General features: G+C 38.3%; 10 non-coding genes across 10 annotated transcripts; all 10 read left to right on the forward strand.

The window, feature by feature from the left end:
* Positions 1-14,149: 14,149 nt before the first annotated feature.
* TRNAI-UAU (transfer RNA isoleucine (anticodon UAU)) lies at positions 14,150-14,218 on the forward strand. Its single transcript has one exon. It is a non-coding gene; the product is annotated as a tRNA-Ile (tRNA).
* Positions 14,219-15,253: 1,035 nt separating this feature from the next.
* On the forward strand, positions 15,254-15,326 carry TRNAV-UAC (transfer RNA valine (anticodon UAC)). Its single transcript has one exon. It is a non-coding gene; the product is annotated as a tRNA-Val (tRNA).
* A 342-nt stretch (positions 15,327-15,668) lies between these two features.
* On the forward strand, positions 15,669-15,741 carry TRNAV-UAC (transfer RNA valine (anticodon UAC)). Its single transcript has one exon. It is a non-coding gene; the product is annotated as a tRNA-Val (tRNA).
* Positions 15,742-15,802: 61 nt separating this feature from the next.
* On the forward strand, positions 15,803-15,879 carry TRNAV-CAC (transfer RNA valine (anticodon CAC)). The gene has a single exon. It is a non-coding gene; the product is annotated as a tRNA-Val (tRNA).
* A 614-nt stretch (positions 15,880-16,493) lies between these two features.
* TRNAV-UAC (transfer RNA valine (anticodon UAC)) lies at positions 16,494-16,566 on the forward strand. The gene has a single exon. It is a non-coding gene; the product is annotated as a tRNA-Val (tRNA).
* A 61-nt stretch (positions 16,567-16,627) lies between these two features.
* Positions 16,628-16,704, forward strand: TRNAV-CAC (transfer RNA valine (anticodon CAC)). The gene has a single exon. It is a non-coding gene; the product is annotated as a tRNA-Val (tRNA).
* Positions 16,705-17,182: 478 nt separating this feature from the next.
* Positions 17,183-17,252, forward strand: TRNAV-CAC (transfer RNA valine (anticodon CAC)). The gene has a single exon. It is a non-coding gene; the product is annotated as a tRNA-Val (tRNA).
* A 476-nt stretch (positions 17,253-17,728) lies between these two features.
* Positions 17,729-17,797, forward strand: TRNAI-UAU (transfer RNA isoleucine (anticodon UAU)). Its single transcript has one exon. It is a non-coding gene; the product is annotated as a tRNA-Ile (tRNA).
* A 482-nt stretch (positions 17,798-18,279) lies between these two features.
* Positions 18,280-18,349, forward strand: TRNAV-CAC (transfer RNA valine (anticodon CAC)). The gene has a single exon. It is a non-coding gene; the product is annotated as a tRNA-Val (tRNA).
* Positions 18,350-18,690: 341 nt separating this feature from the next.
* Positions 18,691-18,763, forward strand: TRNAV-CAC (transfer RNA valine (anticodon CAC)). The gene has a single exon. It is a non-coding gene; the product is annotated as a tRNA-Val (tRNA).
* The last annotated feature ends 7,598 nt before the right edge of the window (positions 18,764-26,361 follow it).

Raw genomic sequence — 26,361 nt, forward strand, 5'->3', positions numbered from 1 at the left:
CACGCCATGCAGGAGGCTATTGCCAACTCGCACTGCCTCTAGCGGAGCTTCTTAGAATCACGAGTTTACCCCGATGGCGGGCTTACCCCTTGAGTGTTGGCTTATGCCAAGGAAATTTCAAATTGGTCTATAATAATGTTTGATCGAATTCCAGTGACATAATATCTGAAATAGATGAAAATCGAAAATGAAGAATATAGAAAAAGTGTTACAAATTATGGGGAATGGTTACAAGGGCCCTTCATTTAATACTACGCGTATGTTTATCAATCTCAGGGATTCTAGATATAAGAGGGATCAGAAACGAGTGGCTCCGGCAGCGGTGTGCCATGCGCAGTTGAGCCGTGTTTCACCAGCTTTGGATTTGTTTTCAATTTGTCCTTGAAAGGGACCACTAGCCTTCGCCTCTACTAGTTAAAAGACCCCTCTGCCCGAGCCAGATGTTTAACTTTGGTTATATGTGCGCTTCCGATACCTCTTACATGTAGAATCCCTGATGTATTTCAAATTATTGAAGTATGTTTACGGTTATGACTACAATTATTCTTATGACAGAAATATATTTATGTGCTAAAGTTTTCTATACTTTCGAGCTTTATCGGTTTAGTGTTGAATTTGCTTAAATCCTGCACATTTGAAAATTAACAACTACCTCTTTAAACTTTCGTTGCCTTTTTTGCAATGATACCTAAGATTGAATTTTGGAACGTAATATTTGACAAAAATAAAAAGCCCTACGTAATAGTAGAACGGTTGGTATTCGTGAAAATTACAGAAAATGTCTCTTTCGTATTGTGTTTTCAAGAAGGTAGGTTATTATGTTTTTTAACATTGTAACCGTAGGGTATACCAAGAATCGGACCAAATAATCGTAGTACTACTTTACAACGGCAACCTTAATGGTTTGTTTCAAATAGTATTTGAATTTATATATGTGAATTTTAGGCAGATTGTGGCGCAGAAATGTGTAAAAACACACAGAAGTAAATCTAATGAAGTTAATATTTACGGTGAAACAATTCAAGATGAATTAAGCATTGTGTATAATCTCGCAAAGTATTTTCCTAAACGTTATCGGAGACCATATAAAGTTGTAACTTTATTATATGCCTACTTAGGACAATTGTTGTTTTCCCCCAAAGAAAGAAGTAAAGATCATGTGTCAACTCAAAGTTCATAATTTAAGGATCTAGTTTCATTTTATTGGAAATAGTTTTAACATAAATCGAAAATGTGTGGCCGCTGTATTTTCTAAGTATGATGACCGCATTCGAACCAAAACAAAATAATGTTACTTAGCATTGGACATTATAGAAACATAGCTGCATATATTTTATAAATCGGGGTTATTTAACTTGGCATACTTGGAATAAAGAAAAAACAAAAAATAAATGGGCTTATTGCACAAAACGACGTTTCAATAACGCGACCAATATCCTTGGTTTTCGTAGACATCTCGAATCCTATTAGGCATCGAGTTGTGGTAGGACTGGAATAACTCCACGTTTAATTTTAGATCTCGCCAAGCATTTTGCACAGCTTCCAGTAATTGTTCTGCATTTCTAACGTTGACATGGTCAACGTTTCGGACCATTTCCGCCCAGAGATTTTCTATCGGGTTCATGTCGCACCCTTTTGAAGGCCAGTTCATAACCTTTACGATACATTAACAGAAATAATGTAATGCTATTGTTAATTAAGCTGTGATAGAACATTTAACATCGGTGATAAGACACTTACCCTAAAACCGTGAGTCGCACTAAGCCTCTCCAGCGCTTCTGTGGCCAATCTTGCCGTATGTATTGGAGCGCGGTCGTGCATGAAGGTAAAGTTTCCGTCGGGAAACCTTTCCAATATGCTGGGCAAAGCGTCGTTTTCCAAGAGTTGGACATATCGTTGGGCATTGTTTCGTCCTTCGATATGAACCAAACATCCGGAATTCACCGCCGATAGCCAACCCCAAACGTTTACGGAAAATCGACCACTGCGTTGAACCTCGATGATGTAGGGCTCTCTGTAGCGCATGCCAACAGGTCTTCTAACCCATATCTTTAAAACGTCAAACATACTTGATTAATGGTGAGCGAGTGTAAAGTAATAAATACTCTAACGATAGGCTTTGTTACTCTATGTCTATCTCCTCATTCAACACACTTCCGAACTAATTAAAATTACCTGGCCATTATGTCCAACGACGAAACTCTTCTCATCCGTAAAGACCACGGTTTCCCACTGCTCCAGTGTCCAATTTAAATGCTCTTGAGCAAATTCGAACCTCGCTTGTCGGTTTGCCGCAGTCAACTTATCTTTTTGGCAAGCGACCCTTCCGTGCAGCCCTTGGCTTGCCAAGGCTCTTCCCACAGTTCTTACACTGGCTTGCAGCTCCAGTTCAGCTCTAACGAGCCTCGCGGTTAAAAAAGGTTGTGCCCTACTCGTCCGACCTATCAGACGGAGGTCTCTGTCCGTTAGGGCCCTTGGTCGTGCGGCTCTCTCCCTATCAGCTCCACCGTTAAATTCATTATTTCTTTGACGATCAATCCATGTAGCCACTGTGGTCGGTGAAACATTTAATTGCCGCGCTATTGCTCTATTGCAAAGACCTTGCTCATGAAGTTCAACAATTTGACGACGATTTAATACTCTATCAGCCATTTTAATTGTTCGGAGAATATGAAAATTAACTGATAAAAAGAGTGGTTTGCGGTCTCTTTTATATAGTAAACTTGGAATAGGTGAAAATATTTTTTCGTCGAGTGGAAGATAAAAATTAGTTTTTGGTTGAAAATAGACATTCTTAAAAACTTAATTTAACGATGGAGGTGATAGGCAAAGAATTGGACGACCAAAGATTTGACGTCCGAGAAGTTTTTTAAGCGTGATACTTGTGAGCAACTTCAAATAAGTTTAAAACCGTAAGATGAACTTTGGTGAGACAGGGTCTTCTTGAACGCTTCGCGTGGCACTTAAGAAACGTGAAGTTTATTTTCTCTAAAAGTCTAAAGAGGCTTCAATTTGGAACAGAGCAGGGTTGTTGATTTTTTTGATTTTTTCAAAAAAACAAAATAATTGATGTTTTTATTTAAATCGGATTTTTTTAATTTTAATTGATTTATTGTCTTTTTATTGAACTACTAGATAGTAAATTACCAACATGAAAAGTCTTGAGTCAAAACTAACCAAAAGGAAAATAATCATGACATTTAAGCAGCTATTGGATATTGTTGCTATTCAAATGCTTGTATAAAAAAACTAGCTTGACCGCTATTTCATTTCTTAGCCTATCCAGCAAGACAAACTGAAGTTCTGGGAAAAACTTAAACTGAAATATAACAACACTATGATTGTTTTTAATTATAGGTCTTTTCTAGTTAAGTTTCTTCTCGAGTTTCTTAACCTACTTCTTGGAATCTTAGAAAACATTTTTTAAAAATAAAAATATATTCTTGATTTTAATCAAATGATTTTTTTAAAAAAAATCGCTTGATTTAAATCAAACAACCCTGGAACAGAGAACACAAATTAGACACTCGAGCAGTTAGTGTAGACTTTACGAATGATAAACGTTTCATCGTCGGACACGATGGCCAGATAATTTTTTAGAGGATGGATGTGCACCAATTTATGCCCATCCACTCGAAAGGCTTAATGTGGTTTAGTAGGGTAAAAGTCTTAAAACGGAAGTTAAAGAATGCCATTTTTTTAACACTCAAATAATAGAATTTATATGTTGCCTTTCATAATTTCTCTATTAGGTGATGAAATGATCTTCAAAAAGCTGCGATATCAAATTATGAATGGTTTTAGCATTTTTCAAATATTATAATTTTTATTAAGCGCTATTATTGCTATTTTAGAGGAAACCTTTTCGTATGTAAATGTTGTAATAATATTGTAAAATATAATGTTTACCAAAAGTTCTACCGCTAAAAATGTTAAAAATCAATTTCTATTTATGTAAAAAGGCGTATCCCAGTCTCTTTTTCTTTCCAAGGGTTTTTATCCTACTTCCGGGTGTCATAGGAGCATGGATAAAGAATTCGCGTGAGGAAATTTGTTTTCACGCTATAGGATAGGCAACTCCCCTATTTCTGACGACAGCTTATTCTGAATAATCTGATTCAGCTTGGGTTGTCAGCACGCGCAAAGCTGGGTCTCTATGTAACGTAGCTTTGTGCGTGATGACAAGAGACGAAGAAAATAATGTTTCTCTGGATTTAAAATATCCGCGAGTTTTAGGTCAAATGTATGGGCGGAAATTCTAGTAGGCTTCGAAAAAAGTTGAAGTGCCTCGACTGTCGAGTGTCGACTTCATAGTCGAGCCAGTGACTTTTAAAATTTCAAGTAATACTAATTTAGACTATTAAGAAGGATGTTAGAGTTAGTATTATAAATATTTATTACGTTTCTAAATCTTTTGGGAATCTCAAGAAATAATTTTCGCTATTTTTAATAGCACAACGTTCCTTGATAATGTTTGAAGGACCCACCAATTGATTACATACGACTATGCATGTATTTGAAACTAAAGCCTACAGGTCCGTGCATTTGAGATAAAAATCTCGCGGACATTTATAATCCTTTTTTTCTTCGTCTCTTGTCAGCACGCCGAAAGCTACATAACATAGAGACCTAGCTTTGCGCGTGCTAACAACCGAAGCTGAAAATAGAGTATATACAGAATAAGCTGCTGTCGGAGATAGGGGAGTTGCCTACCCTATAGCGTGAAAACAAATTTCCTCGCGCGCATTCTTTATCCAAAACAGAAGGTTGAAATTTGGCAAAGAGTTTCCTGAGACCCCGTGAATGGTATGAGTAATTCTAAAACTCCCACAAGTGTTCTTTCAGTGGTTGAACTTATTTCTCCCTTGAAATGAATAAAAGTCAACGAATTAATTAGAAATTGTCCAACGCCTGATCTATTGCACTACCGGATTGCTGAAGTGTTTCGGATTATATTGATAATGTATTTTTTTACCTCAATAGTGTAAATTTCTTCTCTCCAGCTTAGCATGGGTTCCTGCGCAAACATTCGTGTTCAACCAACTTACTCGTAGCCACCAACCAATGGACTACTTGGTTAGATGAGGGCTTTGGCGTTGATGTCGTCTACCTCGACCTCGCTAAAGCCTTCGATAGTATCCCTCATGATAAATTACTACGTGCTCTATTTCTAGCCGGAGTTACTGACCAGGCTTTGCAATGGTTATCCCATTATCTAACTGACCGCCGCCAAAGAGTTGTCCTACAGGGTCAGCACTCTCCCTGGGCCCCCATTGAGAAAGGTGTCCCCCAGGGTTCAGTTTTAGGTCCACTACTCTTCAATGTATTTATCAACTCCCTCCCTAGTGTTGTTAAATTTTCGCAAGTTTTGCTATTTGCAGATGATACGAAGCTTTCATCCCGTATAAAATCCCTATCTGACTCCCTAAACCTACAAACTGACCTGGATTCCGTAGAAGCTTGGGCCTCTGAACATGGCCTCAGCTTCAATATTAATAAATGCGCTGTACTTCACCTAGGATCCTCTAACCCACGGTATACTTATCGTCTCTACGGTCAACCTATCCGTGCCACCCTATCTGAATCTGACCTGGGTGTTACAATGGACCCATCCCTTAAATTTACCTCCCACACCAATAAAGTCTCTAAAAGGATTTATTCCCTATCAGGCTTAATTCGTCGTAATTTTAACAACCGCTCCCCAGCCCTCATTAAAACCCTCTATAATGCATTGGCCCTGCCTATTTTTGACTATGCCTCCCCTATTTGGACACCATCTTCCTCCCTTGGTATTACTGCCCTACAGAAAGCCCAAAACAAATTTACTAAACTAACTCAAAAATTAGATAAACTCCCAGCCCCTTCTCGATTAGAAAAACTTAAAATTGATCCCGTCATTATCCGCCATAAAATTAACAACCTATGTTTACTTCATGACTTCTTTAATAACAAATTGGCACTTAACGTTGAAACTTTTTTCCACCCTGCACCGTATCCCTCTACCCGTGGACACTCCCTTAAACTTGCAAAACCACGCGCCCTGACGTCTATCCGCCAACATCATTTCACCCACACTGTCATCTCAGATTGGAACGCACTCCCTGAATCTATTATTACCATCTCAGATAAATCAAAATTTCGCGCTAAGTTATCGGCTCACTTCAATAATACCCCAAATTGAGCTGTAGTCATACCGTTTTTTTACTTTGTTACTTATCTTTTTTCTACTTTGTCACTTATTTTTTTTTCTTTACTTTGTTACTTATTTTTTTTGTTTTTTTTTCTTTTTTTACTAATGTATAACTAAATAGTTAATCTCTGTATAACTAAATCGTTAACCTCTGTATAACTAAATCGTTAATCTCTCTCGGTTGTACTAACCAAGCTCTAATGGCTTACCTGTACTGAACTAAATAAATAAATAAATAAATGGGAATAATTATCGGGTGGTTTTTCACTTTTCTCGGATAGGGTTAACAACCGAGGATTTTGTCTGGGGATGGGGGATTTTTTACAATTTCAGTAATGGGAGATTATGCCTGGGGTTCTTTGTCTTGGAAGTGTTTAGTCCGTATACCCGTGTGAATCGATATAACCTAAAAGCAATTTTTCAGTTCTAATATGTAAATCGAGATATTGAACAGGTTTTGAACACACTACCAGCTGTTTATACGTCAATCAATCCTTTATCGCGTTTTTTGCATAAGTTAATAAACCGTCGTAAGTATACTAATACAGAAATTAGTACTGGAAGACCAGTAAATCAAACCCATGTTCTACAATGCCCTATTTGTTACTCAAATTTCTAAGACACCACTAATCTAAGACATCGAGTTTTTTTTTACATTGGGACTTTCAATTTAAATCTTAAGGACGTCTAGTAAAAGTCAAACACTTTTAGGCTTAACATCTATAATACCATTCGTTATAATTTGAAAATATTCAAGATGTATTTTTTTCCAAGTATTCATGATGCATTTTTTCTCTATATATTCATGAAGAACTGTTTTTCAAATATTCAAGATGGATTTTTTCTTAGTTATCATGATTGATTTTTCTAAATTTTCATGATTAAATTCTTGAAAATATTCATGATTAAATTCTTGAAAATATTCATGATTAAATTCTTGAAAATATTCATGATGAGATTCTTAAAAATGTTCATGATCAAATTTTCAAAAATATTCATGATTAAATTTATCCAAATATTCATGATAAAATTCCTGAATATTTTCATTAGTGAATAAACGTAAATCGTAACTTCATCTCCAACGTAGGCAGGCACTTGTTTACCGTGACTATACACTTTGGCGTGGTTGATGAATTAAGTGATTGCCATGCTGCAAGCTTAAAAAACAAGGCAGCCAACCTACTCGGATATAAAATACAAAAGGTATTTTTTTCTCGTTTCATGAAGCCCAACCCCTATTATTATTATTATGATGATGATGTTGATGACTGTGTAAATTCCAGTGACCTACTTATATAGTTTTTTATATACACATTAAAAATCCATTTCATTCATTTTTTGAAGACTACTTTTTTAAATACAATGTTCTATAATTAACCTTATGGCATTCTAAAAGTTAGAGATAGTTGTCTAACTTCAAAAGCGGTGGAAAAATTAAACTTTCAGACAAAAAGAGGAGTATTCGAATATCAATATTTTCATGCCATGAGGACAAGTGAGTCTTTTTAATTTAAATAATATAATAATTCGAACTATTATCTTGGAGATTACCATCCATTTCACAATGAAAATTAATATTCGCATCCTTCTTCAAGAATTTGTCGTTGTTAGATTCTTCTCTAATTCATGTCATCGTGAATCTTCATTCCCGATTCTCCGCTACATTTCCATGGTAGGCACGTCACCTATTCTGCAAACTGGAGTTCTACCACGATATTTATTCTCCAAGCACTCAAAACATTCCCTAACAAATTCCAACCAAACATTTTTATACCGAAAAGACACCCAAACATTATTTACCGAAAAGACACAAAAACATTAATCATCGAAAACCCACCCACCCAGAAGCTACACAAAATATTTTATTCTTTAAGAGCTTAAAACATTTACTACAGAAAAGCCACAGAAGAATTCAACCCTAAACGCAAACTTCGCGCATTAAACAATATTTGCAAAATTTTTAATGTCAAAAATCCTTCCACTTTAGCAATCACAACTTGCTTATTACTCCAAATTCACAGACTTAACACTACCCTGCACACAAATCCAAAATTTCTACTTTCCAAAGCGCCATCCAAAACCGTTATTTCTAAGTTGGAACCCTATTGTCCTTTCAAAATCGAGACCCTACTGGCATTTAACTAATAAATTGCCACATTACTGAACGTAATTCTTAAAACCTCATTTCCATAATTTCAGAGTAAAACTATGCTATGGCTTGAACATCCTGTTTTTCTGATCGTAATGTTTTACTACTGAGCTAAGTTGATATAGAAGAAATAAATAATCGTTAGGCTTATTTGCCAATGTTTTGATCGTCATGTTTTTTGTCATAACCTTTGATTGTCTGAACCGTTTTACAATTTGAAAACAGTTTCGGATTCTACGTGACAAGACGCGTGCAACGATAGCATTCTTGATCCATTTGAAACATTATTTCGTAACGTCATTATCAGGGAGCTTTACTTTTTCCGCTATGGCTAACGCCCTTTTATTGCGACCGTGTAATTTTTAATTTTAAAATAAGTTTGAGAAGTCAACCTATTTAGTAAGTCCTATTTTGTTACTCTAGCTCAAATAGGATCAAAATGGCAGCCAAATGAAAGTGTCTAGAAACTTTTGTCCGGGACTGTACCTCTACAGTCTCGCAAAAGGTACTACAAGCGATATTTGTCTTAAACAACTTTTCAAACTCACATTCACACATCATTATATACATAGCATTGGGGTGTGACTTTTTTATAAATTCTATTCTATCCAGACCCTTCTCGTAACAGTTTTTATTTGTATCATTTACTAAACTGTTCCATTCACTGCCTTTTAAACATTGCGGACAACCGTAATACACGCAACCATTGAACTCTAGGATAATTTCAGGATCCTTTGAGTAACCATCAACTAAATAAGGTCCAGTTCTTTTTCTCCTTCAGGAGATAGGGCTGTCTGTATTTCTACTTTCATTTCTTTACTAACCCAGGCCAACCACTTGATAGCTTTACTACTTTGGTTGTATGATCCACGATAACCTGGACTAGGTACTACACCCAATGTATTTTTTCTAAATATTTGTGTAAAAACACGTTAGTACAGGCCCCTGATATTGTAATAGTTCCGCAATTAAGATGCTTTTGTAAAGTTCTCTAAATTTTGTAATTCCTTTTTGTAAAACTACTACATCTTGTACAGCGTATTCCTCTAATTCGGTCATTATTTTGTACGTGGATTTTTTACCTTTTTCACTGTACCATAAATCAAAGGCTTGTCGGTCCTTTTCATTCATAAATTCAGGTTGAAACGCGGTCTTTTCAGGTAACGGACCTTCATAGTTTAAAGTGTCCTCTTTTAAGAAAATATAAGGAAAAAACTGTTTTTTGTAACTACCCAATTGAAAGGTTTCTGTAAAGGCTCTCAGAGGAAGGGCCACGAAGGAATAACTACAAATAAACCTAAAATTTTGACTTTTAATAAAGAGAGCTAGAATTTTAGAGCCGTCGAATATGACGTCTGGTTTTACATGGTTATTAATTAACCATTTTAATATAAAATACGAATCAAAACCTTTAAAATTGTGGGCCACTATAGTCAAATTCTCAAATTTAGGTTTACTTATTTTTATTCGTTTATTGTTCCTTGTATAAGATCCCGTACAAAAATTTACGGCTGCTTTTTGCTGTTAAGTAGATTATTTCGAATCTGCAATATATTGCAATTAAACTGGAATATTCTGGAATAGTACTGGAATAAACCTGAAAAAGGTTCAACTTCAGACAAAAATAAGATGCATTCCAGAGAGCAATGCAGAACATTTTAGACGTTTTGCAGAAAAAATATCTTCCGTTGGAAAACTCAGTACGGCAGTATACAAAATTAAGCCACTCTAGAGTCATAAAAGAGCTACCTTACAGCTTGAAAACACAGGGGAAATAGTAACTCCCATAAGAAATCAGGATGTTTGTAGGCTCATTACAGGTACCTTCCAGATATTTTGTATGCATGTTTCAGTCGGGAATTGCTAAGTTTGTAGGATAATTGCAGGCGTGTTTAGGATACTTTTTAGGATAATTGCAGGCGCGTTTCATAAACTTTTCAGGACCATCACAGGCGCGTTTCAGATAATTTGTAGGATAATTTCAAGAGCGTTTCATATAATTTTCTGGACCATTACAGGCGCATTTCATATACTTTTCGGGATCATTGCAGGCGCGTTTCAGATACTTTGTAGGATCAATGCAGGCGCGTTTCAGATACTTTTTGGAAAATTACAGGTGCGTTTCAGATACATAGTAGGATAATTGCAGGTGCTTTTAGATAATCTTTAGGATAGTTGCAGGCGCATGTCAGATACATAGTAGGATAATTGCAGGTGCTTTTCAGATATTTTTTAGGATAGTTGCAGGCGCATGTCAGATAATTTTTAGGATAGTTGCAGGCGCATGTCAGATAATTTTTAGGATAGTTGCAGGCGCACGTCAGATACTTTGAAGGATAAATGCAGGCGCTTTTTATATACTTTGTAGGAAAATTGCAGGCGCGTTTCAGATACTTTTCAGGATCATTACTGGCGCGTTTCAGATACTTTTAAGGACCATTACAGGCGCGTTTCAGATACTTTAATTTGTACAATAATTGCAGGCGCGTTTCAGATACTTTTTAGGATAAGGGCAGGTGCTTTTCAGATAATTTTTAGGATCATTGCAGGCGCATTTCAGATACTTTGTAGGATAATTACAGGCGCGTTTCAGATACTTTGTAGGATAATTGCAGGTGCTTTTCTGATATTTTTAGGATAATTGCAGGAGCGTTTCATATACTTTGTAGGAAAATTGCAGGCGCGTTTCAGATACCTTTCAGGATCATTGCAGGCGCGTTTCAGATACCTTTCAGGATCATTGCAGGCGCGTTTCAGATACCTTTCAGGATCATTGCAGGCGCGTTTCAGATACCTTTCAGGATCATTGCAGGCGCGTTTCAGATACTTTGTAGGATAATTGCAGGCGCTTTTCATATACTTTGTACGATAATTGCAATTGCAGGCGCGTTTCAGATACACTTCAGGATCATTACTGGCGCGTTTCAGATAATTTTTAGGATTATTGCAGTCGCATTTCAGATACTTTTTAGGATCATTGCTGGCGCGCTTCAGATACTTTTCAGGATCATTGCAGGCGCGTTTCAGGTACTTTTTAGGATAATTGCAGGCGCTTTTCATATACTTTGTAGGCAAATTGCAGTCGCGTTTCAGATACTTTTCAGGATCATTATTGGCGCGTTTCAGATGCTTTGTAGGATCATTGCAGGTGCTTTTCAGATAATTTTAGGATCATTGCAGCCGAATTTCAGATACTTTGTAGGATAATTACAGGCGCGTTTCAGATACTTTGTAGGATAATTGCAGGTACTTTTCATATACTTTGTAGGATAATTGCAGGTACTTTTCAGATATTTTTAGGATAATTGCTGGAGCATTTCATATAATTTGTAGGATAATTGCAGGCGCTTTTCATATGCTTTATAGGAAAATTGCAGGCGCTTTTCATATACTTTTCAGGATCATTGCAGGCGCGTTTCAGATACTTTTTAGGATCATTGCAGGCGTATTTCGGATACTTTGTAGGATAATTGCAGGTGCGTTTCAGATACTTTGCAGGGTTATTGCAGCCGCTTTTCAGATTCTTTGTAGGATTATTGCAGGTGCGATTTAGATACTTTTTGGAATAATATCAGATGCGTTTCAGATACTTCGCAGGATCATTGCAGGTGCATTTCAGATACTTCGCAGGATCATTGCAGGTGCATTTCAGATACTTTGTAGGATAATTGCAGGTGCATTTCAGATTCTTTGCAGGATCATTGCAGGCGCGTTTCAGGTGCTTTGCAGGGTCATTGCGGGTTTTCCTATCAATTATTGTGAATCAGTCGCCTTATATACCCTAAATTTCCAAAAAAATTTAAAGAGGCTTACGCTTGAGTTCAAACGTCAACAATAGCTATGTTTAAAATTATTTTAGGAATAAAGTTCCTTAAAACGATTTAACTAGAATTAAGGTAAATTAATGACGATTAAATTAATAAATATCAATTATATTTTTTTTAATATTTAATAATAGCCTCTAAATTGCGTCTCGACTTGGAGAGGTTTATTTTGGATTCCCAACTTGTACTCATCCCTTACAAAATATTAAGCTGTAATTTATCTGAATACACGCTTTTCTGACTTGCGAAATTAACATCTGAGATGGTCGAACTTTTTAGGTACATGTACAAGTTCTTACCACATCTAGCTAAAAAGGTCTTTTCGTCTATCTAACATCCACAACATACACACTCACAGAACATAATCGAAAAAGTCTTTAAAAATTGTAGCTATATACCGATAACAACTGAAGGGAAGGGTCCCGACAGGCTTGTTTTACGTCTATTCGCAACCAGAAAAACTGCTCTAGACTTATATGATAGCGCTAAAGTACTCTGGTTCGCAATTTCCTTCACATTTCGAGCGCCATGGTGATAGTAGATCTTGTCTTAATCGGTGAAGTTGGACTGCAAAACCGAGTGTATTCAATTCTCGAGTCATTCTCGAACTAGCTCTCAGTAAGTCTCTAGCATTACGAAGTATAGGCAGTGTCATACTTATTGAAACATATCTGACAAACTTTTGATAACTGTATATACAATACTGGCCCTTTTATGACCAAAAATGTTTCAATTTTCTATCTTTTATGGTGGTTTCGAGACGTGACAGTTTTAGATCAAAAGATCATATTGAGATGAATGAGTAAAGCTTTTTTAAAGGCCGACTTCCATCGAAAAGGGTTCTTACGAACTGAAAACCGTGCATCGAGAGTAACAATGGAGCGACCGTGCCGATTTTCGAATCCCCGCTGGACAAAATTTTGAGGGGTTCTTACGAACTGAAAACCTTGATACGGGGGTTCTTATGAACTGTGATTGGGCATAACAATAAGCTAGGTCTCTTGGAAAACTAAGTCTAGCAACCTAACTATGGTGTAGTGGTTATCACGTCCGCCTAATATGCGGAAGGTCCCAGGTTCGAGCACCATGAGATACATGTTTTGACCATCGTGATTGGGCATAAAAATAAGCTAGGTGTCTTTGAAAACTCAATATTAGTAGGTATCTATGGGTAAGTGGTTATCACGTCCGTTTTACACGCGGAAGGTCCCAGGTTCGAGCCCTGGTAGATACATATTTTGTCCATCGTGATTGGGCATAACAATAAGCTAGGTCTCCTCGAAAACTAAGTCTAACTACCTAACAATGGTGTAGTGGTTATCACGTCCGCCTAATACGCGGAATGTCCCAGGTTCGAGCCCGATGAGGTACATGTTTAGTCCATCGTTATTGGGCATAAAAATAAGCTAGGTCTCTTGGAAAACTCAATATTACTAAGTATCTATGGTGTAGTGGTTATCAAGTCCGCTTTACACGCGGAAGGTCCCAGGTTGGAGCCCTGGTAGATACATGTTTTGTCCATCGTGATAGTGCATAAAAATAAGCTAGGTCTCTTGGAAAACTCAATCTAACTACCTAACTATGGTGTAGTGGTAATCACGTCCGCTTCACACGCGAAAGGTCCCAGGTTCGAGCCTTGGTAGATACATATTTTGTCCATCATGATATGGCATAAAAATAAGCTATATCTATTGGAAAACTCAGTATTACTACGTATCACAGGGGTAGTGGTTATCACGTCCGCCTCACACGCGGACGGTCCCAGGTTCGAGCCTCATGAGATACATGTTTTGACCATCGTTATTGGGCATAAAGATAAGCTAGGTCTCTTGGAAAACTCAATATTACTAAGTATCTATGGTGTAGTGGTTATCACGTCCGCTTTACACGCGGTAGGTTCGAGCACTGGTAGATACATATTTTGTCAATCGTGATATGGCATAAAAGTAAGCTATATCTATTGGAAAACTCAGTATTACTACCTAAATATGGTGTAGTGGTTATCACGTCCGCTTTATACGCGGAAGGTCCCAGGTTTGAGCCCTGGTAGATACAAATTTTGTCCATCGTGATTGGGCATAACAATATACTTGGTCTCTTGGAAAACTAAGTCTAGCAACCTTACTAAGGTGTAGTGGTTATCACGGCCGCCTAACACGCGGAAGGTCGCACGTTCTAGCCCTGGTAGATACATGTTTTTACCATCGTGATATGGCATATAAATAAGCTATATCTATTGCAAAACTCAGTATTACTACGTATCTAAGGTGTAGTGGTTATCACGTCCGCCTAAGACGCGGAAGGTCCCAGGTTAGAGCTCGGGTAGATACATCTTTTGTCCATCGTGATTTGGCATAAAAATAAGCTATATATCTCTGGGTAAACTAGGTACTACGTATCTTTGGTGTAGTGGTTATCACGTCCGCTTTACACGCGGAAGGTCTCAGGTTCGAGCCCTGGTAGATACATGATTTGTCCATCGTGATTGCGCATAAAAATAAGCTAGGACTCTTGGAAAACTCAATCTAACTACCTAACTATGGTGTAGTGGTTATCACGTCCGCCTAATACGCGGAAGGTCCAAGGTTAGAGCCCCATGAGATACATGTTTTGACCATCGTTATTGGGCATAAAAACAAGCTATTTCTCTTGGAAAACTCAATATTACTAAGTGTCTATGGTGTAGTGGTTATCACGTCCGCTTTACACGCGGAAGCTCCTAGGTTCGAGCACTGATAGTTAATAATTTTGTCCATCGTGATTGGGCATAACAATAAGCTAGGTCTCTTTGGAAAACTAAGTCTAACTACCTAACTACGGTGTAGTGGTTATCACGGCCGCCTAACACGCGGAAGGTCGCAAGTTCGAGTCCTGGTAGATACATATTTTGTCCATCATGATATGGCTGGCATATAAATAAGCTATATCTATTGGGAAACTCATTATTACTACGTATCTAAGGTGTAGTGGATATCACGTCCGTCTAACACGCGGAAGGTTCCAGGTTCGAGCCCCATTAGATACATGTTTTGACCATCGTGATTGGACATACTAATTACCTAGGTCTCTTGGAAAACTCAATATTACAAAGTATCTATGGTGTAGTGGTTATCACGTCCGCTTTACACGCGGAAGGTCCCAGGTTCGAGCCCTGGTAGACACATTTTTTGTCCATCGTGATTGCGCATAAAAATAAGCTAGGTCTCTTGGAAAACTCAATATTACTAAGTATTTATGGTGTAGTGGTTATCACGTCCGCTTTACACGCGAAAGGTCCCAGGTTCGAGCACTGATAGTTAATATTTTGGTCCATCGTGATTGGGCATAACAATAAGCTAGGTCTCTTTGGAAAACTAAGTCTAACAACCTAACTATAATGTAGTGGGTACCACAATCGCCTAATACGCGGAAGGTCCCAGTTTCGAGCAACATGAGATACATGTTTTGACCATCGTGATTGGACATACTAACTACCTAGGTCTCTTGGAAAACTCAATATTACCAAGTATCTATGGTGTAGTGATTATCACGTCCGCTTTACACGCGGAAGGTCCCAGGTTCGAGCCCTGGTAGATACAGGTTTTGTCCATCGTGATTGCGCATAAAAATAAGCTAGGTCTCTTGGAAAACTCAATCTAACTACCTAACTATGGTGTAGTGGTAATCACGTCCGCTTCACACGCGGAAGGTCCTAGGTTCGAGCCCTGGTAGGTACAAATTTTGACCATCGTGATAAGATATTAAAAAAAGTTAGGTCTCTTGGAAAACTCAATATTACTATCTATGGTGTAGTGGTTATCACGTCCGCTTTACACGCGGAAGGTCCCAGGTTTGAGCCCTGGTGGATAAATATTTTGTCCATCGTGATTGGGCATAACAATAAGCTAGGTCTCTTGGAAAACTAGGTCTAACTACCTAACTATGGTGTAGTGGTTATCACCTTCGCCTAATACGCGGAAGGTCCCAGGTTCGTGCCTCATGAGATACATGTTTGGACCATCGTTATTGGGCATAAAAATAAGCTAGGTCTCTTGGAAAACTCAATATTACTAAGTATATATGGTGTAGTGGTTATCACGTCCGCTTTACACGCGAAAGGTCCCAGGTTCGAGCACTGATAGTTAATATTTTGGTCCATCGTGATTGGGCATAACAATAAGCTAGGTCTCTTTGGAAAACTAAGTCTAACAACCTAACTATAATGTAGTGGGTACCACAATCGCCTAATACGCGGAAGGTCCCAGGTTCGAGCAACATGAGATACATGTTTTGACCATCGTGATTGGACATACTAATTACCTAGGTCTCTTGGAAAACTCAATATTACCAAGTATCTATGGTGTAGTGATTATCACGTCCGCTTTACACGCGGAAGGTCCCAGGTTCGAGCCCTGGTAGATACAGGTTTTGTCCATCGTGATTGCGCATAAAAATAAGCTAGGTCTCTTGGAAAACTCAATCTAACTACCTAACTATGGTGTAGTGGTAATCACGTCCGCTTCACACGCGGAAGGTCCCAGGTTCGAGCCCTGGTAGGTACAAATTTTGACCATCGTGATAAGATATTAAAAAAAGTTAGGTCTCTTGGAAAACTCAATATTACTATCTATGGTGTAGTGGTTATCACGTCCGCTTTACACGCGGAAGGTCCCAGGTTTGAGCCCTGGTGGATAAATATTTTGTCCATCGTGATTGGGCATAACAATAAGCTAGGTCTCTTGGAAAACTAGGTCTAACTACCTAACTATGGTGTAGTGGTTATCACCTTCGCCTAATACGCGGAAGGTCCCAGGTTCGTGCCTCATGAGATACATGTTTGGACCATCGTTATTGGGCATAAAAATAAGCTAGGTCTCTTGGAAAACTCAATATTACTAAGTATCTATGGTGTAGTGGTTGTCACGTCCGCTTTACGCGCGGAAGGTCCCAGGTTGGAGCCCTGGTAGATACATGTTTTGTCCATCGTGATAGTGCATAAAAATAAGCTAGGTCTCTTGGAAAACTCAATCTAACTACCTAACTATGGTGTAGTGGTAATCACGTCCGCTTCACACGCGGAAGGTCCCAGGTTCGAGCCCTGGTAGATACATATTTTGTCCATCGTGATTGGGCATAACAATAAGCTAGGTCTCTTGGAAAACTAAGTCTAACTATCTAACTATGGTGTAGTGGTAATCACGACTGCTTCACACGCGGAGGGTGCGAGGTTCGAGCACTGGTAGTTGATAATTTTGTCCATCTTGATTGGGCATAACAATAAGCTAGGTCTCTTGGAAAACTAAGTCAAGCAGCTTAACTATGGTGTAGCGGTTATCGCGTCCGGCTAATACGCTGAAGGTCCCAGGTTCGAGCACCATGAGATACATGTTTTGACCTTCGTTATTGGGCATAAAGATAAGCTAGGTCTCTTGGAAAACTCAATATTACTAAGTATCTATGGTGTAGTGGTTATCACGTCCGCTTTACACGCGGTAGGTTCGAGCACGGGTAGATACATATTTTGTCAATCGTGATATGGCATAAAAGTAAGCTATATCTATTGGAAAACTCAGTATTACTACCTAAATATGGTGTAGTGGTTATCACGTCCGCTTTATACGCGGAAGGTCCCAGGTTTGAGCCCTGGTAGATACAAATTTTGTCCATCGTGATTGGGCATAACAATATGCTAGGTCTCTTGGAAAACTAAGTCTAGCAGCCTTACTAAGGTGTAGTGGTTATTACGGCCGCCTAACACGCGGAAGGTCGCACGTTCTAGCCCTGGTAGATACATGTTTTTTCCATCGTGATATGGCATATAAATAAGCTATATCTCTTGGAAAACTAAGTCTAACAATCTTACTATGGTGTAGTGGTTATCACGTCCGCCTAATACGCGGAAGGTCCCAGGTTCGAGCCCGATGAGGTACATGTTTGGACCATCGTTATTGGGCATAAAAATAAGCTAGGTGTCTTGGAAAACTCGATATTAGTAGGTATCTATGGTGTAGTGGTTATCACGTCCGTTTTGCACGTGTAAGGTCCCAGGTTTGAGCCCTGGTAGATAAATATTTTATCCATCGTGATTGGGCATAACAATAAGCTAGGTCTCTTGGAAAACTAGGTCTAACTACCTAACTATGGTGTAGTGGTTATCACGTCCGCTTCACACGCGGAAGGTCCCAGGTTCGAGCCCTGGTAGATACATATCTTGACCATCGTGATAAGATATTAAAAAAAGTTAGGTCTCTTGGAAAACTCAAAATTAGTAGGTATTTATGGGTTAGTGGTTATCACGTCCGTTTTACACGCGGAAGGTCCCAGGTTCGAGCCCTGGTAGATAAATATTTTGTCCATCGTGATATGGCATAAAAATAAGCTATATCTATTGGAAAACTCAGTATTACTACGTATCTAAGGTGTAGTGGTTATCACGTCCGCCTAACACGCGGAAGGTCCCAGATTCAAGCCCCATTAGATACATGTTTTGATCATCGTGATTGGACATACTAATTACCTAGGTCTCTTGGAAATCTCAATATTACTAAGTAACTATGGTGTAGTGGTAATCACGTCCGCTTCACACGCGGAAAGTCCCAGGTTCGAGCCCTGGTAGGTACATAGTTTGACCATCGTGATAAGATATTAAAAAAAGTTAGGTCTCTTGGAAAACTCAGTATTACTATCTATGGTGTTGTGGTTATCACGTCCGCCTAATACGCGGAAGGTCCCAGATTCGAGCCCCATGAGATACATGTTTTGACCATCGTTAGAGAATATGCAGCCATTATACCGTACAAGATGGCGGCCACTGTTAAGGCGGGGGAGCTGGGTTTTCCCGATCTCTCGCTCTTTACCTGTCAAGATTTGATTGGTTGTATAGGCTTAGTTTGATATGCTTATAACAATGTAGGAATAAATTTATAAAGACTATAATATAAAGTGAAAATTATTATTGACAAATTTATTCAAATCATAATAAAACTAATTGCAATTAACATACACATAAATGTCTGCAGACCAAACCCCCAATTAATTAAAAATACAAAAATTATATTTACAAATTACTTTTACAAATTTACTTAAGATACCCGTAAGGGGTTGTGGTGTAATCTGGGAAAACTCTTACTTTATCGACGACGGCTTGATATGTTTTTGTTTGATTTATTGTAATGAGGGTGTGATTGGGCAGGCGACGTATTTGGGGACCAATGGGTACTTGTACAGAGTTCATTTCTGGTTTACCATCGTTGTTTACATCTAATATTTTCTTCATTATATCGAAATTCACGTGATTCTCAGTAGACGAATTTAAATAAAATCCTTTAACTTTAATTATGTTAGTAATTTTTTCTGTTGCGGGGTCGTAAATATTCATTGAATAATTTTTCGCCCAGCGCTTCCAAACTCACAAATATAAGCGTCTTCCCCGTATGGCTCTAACTCATTCTTTAACTCAGCAAGATAATCTCCTGTGGGGAGTATAGGAGCGCAATCTGGCGAGAGGTAGATCAGGCTGTCCGTATCCATATAAAAACATAGGTCTCCCACCATCTCGAGATGTTTTAAAAGATGAAGGCATGCCATAGTCGTGGTATAACACGCTATAACTACGTTTGTATGCTTGTGAGCTAACTCGTTTTCTGCAATATCTTCTGATTTGACTAAGATGGTATTGTCGTTTAAAGTCAAGAGACTTTTACCTCTTTGTCTGGGTTAAGAAGCAGTTCGTATAGGGTTTTTGCGTCTTTTATTATAGATGTTGAGGTGTGCCTGGTGTTTTGTCCAAACTTCCCCCAAAAAGAGTTCAGCATTAGCTTACTCAGGCATCTCAGCCCCTCATTCTTTTCAATTTTATCGATGTCTAAATCGATCCCCCTCGACTCTTTTGTAATTTTTGACGTAGTTTTCTTTATCCTCGTGGGTGACGCATTCAGCAGGGAAGCCGCTAGCCAGAGTTTTATACTCGAGGAAGGCGTTTACATAATCTTTAAAAAGACCACCTTGTTTGGTCTCGGGATCGTATTGGGTTATTTTGTATGCCCAGGCTTCGTACATGTGTGTTATTTTGTATCCTCGTTCTACGGCGTATCTTAGTTCATCGGTTACCCACGTGCCCCGCAGCTCTCTCTGATCAGGTGTGTGGGTGCAGTCCCCCTGGAATTGAGTTTGGCAACAGGTGTAACAAAGGGGAAAGGTTAACTTCCCGTTTATCCTAGCTGGTAAAACCGGATGTATCAGGTTTTGAGCCGGAAGTACGTTGCATTTGAGAAGCCCATCGAATGAGAAGATGTCGGGGAAATTATCCAAAATAATTTTAGGATGTCCGATAGGAATTTTTCCCGTTTTGTTGACGAATGGGTATAAACTCGTGAAATCCACGTAGTGCATTTTTTCTCTACCCGTTGTTTTATGATACAGTTTGTTAGCACCGCAACGTCCGCCGAAGAAAGCGTCGCGAGGGTTCAGTCTTTTGGATGTTTTAACCCGATGCCGTTCCGTTTTAAAAATTCATTAATTTCGGGGTTGTTTGTTTTGTCTTGTTGCCATTCACATTCCCATTTGACATTGACTGTATTTCCGAGGGCTTCTAGTTTGCTAATTTTCTTCTCGGTTCTCGAATAACGCGTGTTTAACGTTTCAGTAGGGTCACCATGTAACATCTTGTTTCTATTGATGGGAAAGTGTATTATGCATCCGTGATAATAGCATCCCATGTATTCGAACACTTCTTTGTTGATTGAACAATAACCGTCTACCTTTAGGGTTTGGATTTTATCCTCTTTGCCTCTAAAAGAGGATTGAATGGGGATATTTCTGTCATGCGAAGTCCATTCAAGCCATTCAATGGCGCCTAAAGATTGATTTTCGCCAAGTCTGTAATAGTTTGTTGGGATGATGCTAATGGTGTTCGATTTAAGATAATTTTTCCGGAAAACGTAAGAACAAACCCCAGGGAGAGTAACAGAACCGCAGTTAAATGGGTCTACGGTCGTAACTTTTAGTAGGAGAGACCGAAAAGTTAAACATCCTAAAAATAGGAGTAGAGTGTCGTTTTCGCAATAATGATAAAGCTCATTAAAAAATTAAAGCCTATACCCTTACAGACTTCTGAGTTGTGCCATTTCATAAAGGCGTCCAAGTTTTTCCTGGTGAAATACTGGCACCCGTAAGCCTCTGCAGGGGGTAAAGTATTTTCCAACACGTAGTTTGTCTCTTCCTGTCTGTCTATATCGAACTCATGTTCGACTACGTTGAAAACAAAATGGGGAAAGTACCCCTTGGCGGCATTAGGGAGTCCGAAAGTGTCGGGGAACTTAGATAAAGCTACAGGGATAAAATTGTACGAGTCGAGGAATAAAAGATTAGAGAGCTTCATCTCTAAAATACGTGTACCGTTAATTTTCAGAGTCTCGGGTACAAATTTCTCGTCCCTATTAATTATTTCCCTAATTAATAGTTGATTGTCGTAATTGCTGGCAAAATGTGATAATACAATAACCTTCTTTACGTCGTATAAATTGACTAAATAGTCCATGAATAAAGCTATAGGTTTTCCGGTTGAGGAACGTTGTTTGCGAGGTCCAAATTGGTTGCATTTGATACAATTAAAATCTAGGGATTTTTCTTCTATACAGTCTTCGCAAACGGAGATGCTAACGCATAAGATGGCTTGATGTTCGTAAGCACCCAATTTTTCCTGACATATTTTCGTCTGTATGCATTCCACGTCAAAGAAAACATACATTAGTTCCGGTGCATTACGACGAGGTTTTTTCGACGGGATAACGCTGGGGCTTTTGTCCTTTATCACTTGAATATAACATAAGTGATCACTAGGTTGATGTTTGCCACATACTTGACAATACATTTCTCCACAAGTATGTTAAGTCTTGCGGTTTCCGAAATCTATTGTTTTAAAACAATTTTTACAAAGGTAGAGCCTCTCACAAAGGGTTTTTTTGTTACCTTCTGGGATCAAATGACTATTATAGCAGTCGTCACCCCAGAATTTTCGCAAGCATGACCCACATGTTTTTTCGCTACCGTGACAAACTGTCGGACGCATACATTGGAAACAAAAGTAATTGCATTTATGAGACTGAATACGCCAGTAGGGGTAAGACACTTCTCACAAAAGTACTCGTGACTAAACAATGGTTTTAAATTGGTAATTACATTGTAGTGATTACTCTCGTTAAGTAGAAAGAGGCGTGGTCGGGTGTCTGTAGAGTCATTTTCGCCTAATATTAAAATGGGTACCCTATTTTCGAATCTGTAGACAAAGATGGAGTAGGCCGATAAATATAGTTTAAATTTCTGAAAAGAATCGGGGCTACCACATTCGTCTAGGGCGACTCCCGCCTTTTCACATAGCTCTAAAGCGCCTGTTTTTTGGAGTGTACCCCGGGGGCCTATTCGTGATATGGTCACGTAACGGTTTTTCAACTCTTTGTTGTTTTTGTCGTTCATGTAGTCACGATGAGAAACAGCTACACAAAGACTTCGGGCCAAGCATAGATTATCAGTGGATGGAATTCGTAGAATCCCCCTTCGATCCCTTGAGAAAATACTGAAGGGTTTAAGTTGACGACGCTTAGACCGGCCATACCCTTCAGGAATTCTAACTATATGGAAAATAATTTTTACGGGGCCTTAAAAAAAATGTTCAATTTCATCGTCATAAAGCAATTCGGCTAGTTGGTCAAAGAGAATAGAGGGATCTACTTGGTCTAATCTTTTAAATGATAATTCTAATTCAGACCTGCAATTTATGCCAAGGCTTCTCAATGTTACTTGAACATAATCAGTTGCTCTGTACTCATTTAATACGTGCTCTGTAATACTACTTATACTGTCAACGGGATCGTCAGTGATGTTTAGAACTAATTCTCTACCGTACATATTAAATTGTTCATAGAATTTTTCGCTCTGTTCCAAGATTTCGCAATAAGGGACATCCTGAATAGGTGAGGGCGGGCAGCCGCCACCCCATTGGTCGTACGCATTGGCGTCTTCTGAGTCCGCAAGAGATTCTTGTTCACTGGGTAGGTAGTCGGAGAAGTTCAGAGACAGGTACTCGGAGAAGTTCAGAGACAGGTACTCAAAAGGGTCCTTTTGTTGACATTCCTGATTCAAAAATGCCGCCATCTCTATATCGTATTGTGGGTTGTTGAAATCGGCGATTAAGGTTTCTTCCTGGTTAGTGGGTAGTAATTCATTCCGGCGTCTTTCGATGCGTTCGGCGTAGGAAATATTTAAAGGTCTAGGAATTAAGTTACTTAAGTCGTTTAGTTGGTCAATTGTATGGCAGTCTTCCGGTGTTCTAGGGACGGTTCTCATGTATTCAATGACATCAAGGAATGTCTGAATTATATTTAAACCTCCATTCATAATAAAAGCGGGTAAACTTGAGGGTACATTAGCAGGGTCGATGTGTAAATAGGCACATAGGAAAAAATAAAACTTGTATAATGAAGTTAGGGGCCAAGGCCTATTTACAGCTAATTCATCCAAATTCCAGCGAAGTGATTCGGGATCCATCTTGATGTTACGAGATCTAAAGTACGAATGCGATATTCTGATTTTTTCTCTCGTTATTTTATACGAAATTTCTCTAGGCTTATTAGCAGGGGGAGGGGGGATGGAAGGCTACCTAATCTTCTATTGGTCAATGGTACGTTGACCTTCCGGACGTGTTTAAACACGTCTACTATTGTTTGTCAATCAACAAAGGTGACATAAGATTGACAGCCGAGTGATTTTAAAAGGTGGCAGATGGTAACAAAAGGATGAGCCATCAATAGATTTGGTAATTCAACAAAAGGATTGTAACAAAAGAGATGATGCGTCATTCCATTAGCGGAGTTTTTACGACATTACGTGAAGATGTATTGATAAGAAAATATTTCTTCAATCAATCAAATATTGACAGGTCTATTAATAGATAAATAGGTCATGTTTACTATTGTATAATTTATTTACTCGTAAGTCGTTATGGAGTCAAGTACACAAAGGATGTCGAGAATTCGTCAGATCTTAGAGATTAATCCCCAAAAACTACTCATTGTATTATTTATTTTATTGATTTTGGGGGTGCTAGAGTTCCTTAATCTGTGGTTTCAGAACTTTGACATAAAAATACGCCTACGGTCTAACAATGGAACAGTCAAGGACAATAGATATTTCGCAATAGCTACGTAAGAAATTTGGTATAAAAACCCCTGACCCAATAGAGTAGAGTATCATTATTCGAGAAGACCCTAAACCTGCAAGATGGAAAATCAAGAAGCTCCTAAAAGGAAGATAGGTGTAACTAACGAACGTAAAATTAACGGGAGATTCCATATATCTAAAGAGCTGTTCTTAACAACTGGTTTTGTAAACGGAACCTTGGATCCTGAGGTTCGTCTATGCCGGAAACAATCTGTAAAAAGCTTCGCCATTTCTACAGAAACCTGGGAAAAGCGGATGCCGCGCTTACCCGTTTTAGCGGGCTGGACTGCCGCCCATGAAGCCAACAATTTTGAAGTCGTTTTAAACGATACCCCCAATGAAAAGACAACAGTTGTGGCCTACCATAACACATGCCATATTAAAGACTTAATAAAGGAGGACTCTATTGTTTTGACCAGTATGGAAGCAGCAGCCCTGAACCGCGTTTCAGGAGCTGTAAAGGAGCATCTCGTCAAGATAAATAACCATGCAATTGTGTTTACACACATGGCGGATATCATTTAGAATTTTGTAATGATATTTATGACAATTTATACGGGGACCCTGATCATATATCTTGCTTAGATGACCAACCTGAGAAATTCGACGCTGTGGTGGGGTACTTCACCAACTTTATAACGTCATACCAGGTCGTGACGAAATTCAACAATGTTCTTCAAGAAGAAAATCTTGAAAATTTATTTTTACAATTATAATTTATTTTCTGTAATTTTTTAAAATAATAAATTTTGTTTTGGCTTTATTTAAATTAAGCTTATATTTTTACCTTCAAAGTTTAGTTTATTTTTCTAAACTCTAATTTCATAGGCTTAAATAGTAAAAGCATTCATGAGAAAATGAGCAATTGGGAGAGTGATACCCATGGCCAACTTTATATTTATTCATTTTAAGCTCGATTATAAAGATGTACGAAAGTGATAATTGAAATGGAAGGATTCGCGTCAGAGAGTAAAAGAAAAAAAGATAGCTTAAAAATGTATGATATGTATTTAGAAAATATAACAGTTTTTCGGTTCAATTCAATTTATTTTAAACATAAAACTTATCAAATTAAATACAAATAAAATTAAAAATGAGTTAGTAAATGCATACGTGTTTTTAAATAAGTTATTTGACCAGAAATTACAGAAAATAAATTATAATTATAAAAATAATTTTCAAGATTTTCTTCTTGAAGAACATTGTTGAATTTCGTCACGACCTGGTATGACGTTATAAAGTTGGTGAAGTACCCACCACAGCGTCGAATTTCTCAGGTTGGTCATCTAAGCAAGATATATGATCAGGGTCCCCGTATAAATTGTCATAAATATCATTATAAAATTCTATAATGATATCCGCCATGTGTGTAAACACAATTGCATGGTTATTTATCTTGACGAGATGCTCCTTTACAGCTCCTGAAACGCGGTTCAGGGCTGCTGTTTCCATACTGGTCAAAACAATAGAGTCCTGCTTTATTATGTCTTTAATATGGCATGTGTTATGGTATGCCACAACTGTAGTCTTTTCATTGGGGGTATCGTTTAACACGATTTCAAAATTGTTGGCTTCATGGGCGACAGTCCAGCCCGCTAAAACGGGTAAGCGCGGCATCAGCTTTTCCCAGGTTTCCGTAGAAATGGCGAAGCTTTTTACCGAGTGCTTTCGGCATAGGCGAACCTCAGGATCCCGGGTTCCGTTTACAAAACCAGTTGTTAAGAACAGCTCTTTAGATATATGGAATCTCCCGTTAATTTTACGTTCGTTAGTTACACCTATCTTCCTTTTGGGAGCTTCTTGATTTTCCATCTCGCAGGTTTAAGATCTTCTCGAATAATGATGCTCTACTCAATTGAATCAGGGGTTTTTATACAAAATTTCTTACGTAGCTATTGCGAAATATATATTGTCCTTAACTGTTCCATTGTTAGACTGTAGGCGTATTTTTATGTCAAAGTTCTGAAACCATAGATTAAGGAATTCCAGTACCCCCAAAATCA

This window comes from Phalangium opilio, unplaced genomic scaffold (assembly GCF_054372755.1).
Source record: "Phalangium opilio isolate 3A_F unplaced genomic scaffold, DU_Popi_V2 ptg000061l_1, whole genome shotgun sequence".
NCBI classification, from domain to species: domain Eukaryota; kingdom Metazoa; phylum Arthropoda; class Arachnida; order Opiliones; family Phalangiidae; genus Phalangium; species Phalangium opilio.